The sequence below is a fragment of the Schistocerca americana genome, chromosome 4 (assembly GCF_021461395.2).
Source record: "Schistocerca americana isolate TAMUIC-IGC-003095 chromosome 4, iqSchAmer2.1, whole genome shotgun sequence".
Taxonomy (NCBI): domain Eukaryota; kingdom Metazoa; phylum Arthropoda; class Insecta; order Orthoptera; family Acrididae; genus Schistocerca; species Schistocerca americana.
This window is the reverse complement of record NC_060122.1, coordinates 782,602,226-782,606,395: the sequence shown is the minus strand read 5'-3', so window position 1 is coordinate 782,606,395 and position 4,170 is coordinate 782,602,226.

The following is a 4,170-nucleotide window of genomic DNA, read 5'->3' as shown; positions in this document are numbered from 1 at the left end:
AGAAATTTCACCATTCAGACCCATACTTGCAACGAGTCATGTGGTGTGGTATGTTGTGACTGTAAATATGTGTCATCTGCCAGCGTCATGGTTGGTGCTGTCTTGTTCACAATGGGTATTTGGAGACACTGATGTGGTTCCTGCTGTAGGTGCCACAGGTAAGAATATTCAGCATCATGTTCACTTCCTAAGAAAACTATTTTTGTGTGCAATTCAAGGTTATTGTTGTGTAACTTGAGCTTCTCCTTTTTCAGTTCTTCATAACTCATCATCACCTTTACTATTTCTGACTCTAAAGTGTTATGGTAATTTAACAATTGTAAATGAGAGTTGTCCAGAGTTTGATAGAGGTGCTCTTGGAATAGTCTCCTCCAGAACTGCCTGTAGATGTGGTGAAAAACTGATAGTGATATTGGGTACCAATTCTCCACTGATGGTTTGCCCGAGGATACCTCATGTTAGGTCCAGGGGGAGATGAAACTGACAGAGAAAATCCATGCCCAAGATTGGTTCTTGAACTTTTGTGACCAGAAACTATCATGGAAATTTCTCTTAAAGACCAAGGTACACTGTGCGTGTGACAGTTCTGAGAAGTGTGATATGAGTATTATGTACAGCACGTAGCTAGATGGCAAGCACTGTAAGCTACATTACTGATTTCTCTCTGGGAATGGTGCTGACTTCCAAGTTGATTGGTCAAGAAGTATTGATTTGTTGAGTTTTCTAACACTGTTATTCAGAAATGGGAAATAATTAGTTTGACCCATGTGTTTCAGCTGTAGATGACTGAAGCGAGTGTTTGTTTTGGGACAGCTGCTCAGTATGGAGCAGCTGCAGGGCCTGTCACCAAAGCAATGGTGGAACCAACACGGCTGCTGTCATGTTCCCTCATCTGTGTGAGCAACGCTATTGTCAGCTGTGAGCGTGACTGTAGAGGCTAGCTGAAGGTCAGTGGCGGGAGCTAATGTTATTTCTTTCATAACTGTATGTGATCCCTCAGGTTGCCTCGGCTGCTTGTGGCTGTGAGCAGTGGGGCACACCAGGAATGTATGGGCAATGGTCATTGTTATCTTTCACATCTGTGTATTTTCGTTGTTGTAGGACAGCAAAAAATCTGTCAGCCAGAACTAATTTGCTTTCCATTACTTTGTTTTCATGTGTGATCACTGCCAACAGTATCCGAATCATAGCATGACTGGCATGTGAGTCAACATGATTGATGTATGGTGATGTCTCCAACATTGAAACTGAGTCCTGTTGTCCAATCTTTCCTCATACATTAGTTTATGCAGCGTTTGCTCTGGTGTCTTGGTGAGTCGCTGGAGCAAAGCTGCCTTCATAGCATCAAATTTGCCATCAGCTGGGGGTGCTTGTATGATGTCATTGATGATGTAGACACGCTTCCCTATATTGCTCAATAAGACTGCAAACTTAAATGTATCATCAGAGATGCTGTGGCTGTATAGTGTGAATTCAATGATCGTGAACCATGTGGAAGTGCAGTAGTTTACGGTGAAAGCACGGTTGCATATATCATCCACAGAAATTTTTTCACTGGTGCCAGGGGATGTATGGTCTGAGGGTGACAGCAGATGAGATCCCTGTGATCTGGCTGGGCCGTGTTGACCTGAAATAATTGCAAAATATTGTCTTGTTGGTGTGAGGAAATATTGAACTCATTACCGAAACTCTCAACACGGTCAAAAGTCATTACATTCTATCCACACAAATGTTCATAACTGTTGTAGGTAATGGTACAAAACTGCAGAATGTCCCTTTCATGTTTCACTTGTAATGTAGGTTGAAACATCCCCCAGGCTGTGGCTAAGCCATGTCTCCGCAATATCCTTTCTTTCAGGTGTGCAAGTTCTGCAAGGTTCGCAGGAGAGCTTATGTAAAGTTTGGAAGGTAGGAGGCGAGGTACTGGCGGAAGTAAAGCTGTGAGGATAGGGCGTGAGTCGTGCTCGGGTAGCTCAGTTGGTAGAGCACTTGCCCGCGAAAGGCAAAGGTCCCGAGTTCGAGTCTCGGTCCGGCACACAGTTTTAATCTGCCAGGAAGTTTCATATCAGCGCACAGTCCACTGCAGAGTGAAAATCCCATTCTGATAATATGATACTGTTTTGAGATCAGGTTTATACACATTCCCCACACAAAGGGAGCAGTTCATCACCTCTTTATTTTTTTATAATCAGCAAACCTACATGAAAAGAGATGACAAGAAATTACTTCTGTGATCTGTTGTGATGGTTTCAGAACATTCAAACAGCAAAATAAGTTGTGATACAAAATCATTGATGACTGTTTCTGCTGTCACATCTGCCAGATGAACCATAATTACTAAATGTGAAAAATTATGAATAACTAGGAAAACATATTTCTTATTTAGGACTGAAATAAGGAAAGGTCTCCCTGTGTCAACGGCAATCAAGTCGAAATGTCTAAAGATGTCTGGAGAGAAATTTTTGGTTTTACGTATTTTGCCATTGTGCACATGGTAAGCAAGGCTGTACAAACTTTTGATGATATGTTTATGAGTAAGCCACTGGTACTGCAAGGCTGCTTGCTCATTTGTTCCCTTTCTTCCCTCTCTGGCACACTCGTACATTGTCATGTGACTACGGTAAAATTCTTTCTCTAAAGGATTTTGGAATAAACATGATTACCTTGGGATGTTTTACAATAGAGGATTTTATCAATGACCACAAAGTCAGGTGATGCTATGAATTCATTGTGTTCTTTGTCCTCTTGGTGCTCATTCTCTAGTTCAGGAATCAGAACTTCATCAGCTTGTATATGCCAAATTTCCTGACCCAAGGCATCAGCATTTTGATAGAGCTTTCTTGACTTGCTCCTTCCTGGGTAATGATACTTGCTTTTAAAACTTAAGGGCCCACATAGTCTGCTACTAGAATCCCTGAGGCTCAATATCCACATTAATGTGGAATCATCAGTACAACCATAAACTTTTTTCTCTATAAGAAACATTTGAAATAGTTTACTCTGCATGCTAAAGCTAATAGCTACTCCTGTGTTGTGCAGTAGTTAATCTCAACTTGATACAACTGCATAGATGTGCATCCTATAGGGTGTTAAACACCCCGTAAACTGCATTAAGAATACACCCAACTGCAAAATTATTGGCATCAAAAGAGAGTATAAATGGTTTCTCAGAACTGAGATTTGTCAAAACAAATTACTTAGTTGTCTTTTTTAATTTATTTATTTATTGTAAATAGTTGCCAACCCCAGAATAGATTTAATTCTTTCATATTGCAAGGGGAAAGAAAGTTTTTTTACTGTATCAGTTCACTGCAGAATGTGTCAAACTCCATCGGCAGAAATTATACGGCCCAAATAAATTACTTGCAGTTCTGCAAACTAGCATTTCCATAATTTCAGACTGAGATTTGCATTTTATGTGTTCAAATGGACAGTTCTTAGTCAGTGTGTGTGTGTATCTCCAGGGAACTGGAAACATAATGATGATGTCTAAATAAACTAGGCACGTGGGAGGTATCAGTCCCCTCAACAATAAATCTGCAAACTGTTGGAACGTTGCTGGTGCATTTTGTAATCTTAAAAGCACTCTCAAATACTCATACTGCCCTGATAGTACAACAAATTGAGTTTTCTCACAATCTATCAGAGCAATGGCTATCTGGTGATACCAGAAACACATACAGAAAGGTTTGAAATACTGGCATCTGTTTAACCAGTCCAATGTTATGTACACTCTTGGGAATGGACAAGTGTCCAGTGTGACTTCTTTATTCCAAGCTCTCACGTCAGTGCATATTCAATACACTTTTTCTCCATCTTGCGTCAATTTAAGGACAATCATAGTAGTCAGTCATTTCTAGTGAGTCTACTGACTCAGTATGACTCCTCGCATCACTAATTTGAACTTAGTAATATTCAATTGGAACACACCTAACCATGTGCACTAATGACCAACATCTCTAATATTCTGTAAGACATGTGCACACTCTAATATGACTTCCCCACAAAAGATGGTATAAGACTGCTGAAAGAAACAACTACTACTGGATTAACTGCTGTTGTCACAGTCAGTGAAACCATTAGGACTTTTGAAATTGAAGCCGTTGCTACAGGGGATTTCTTTGTACTATTTTGCCCCATTACACACTATTGCAGCAGCAAATGCTGATT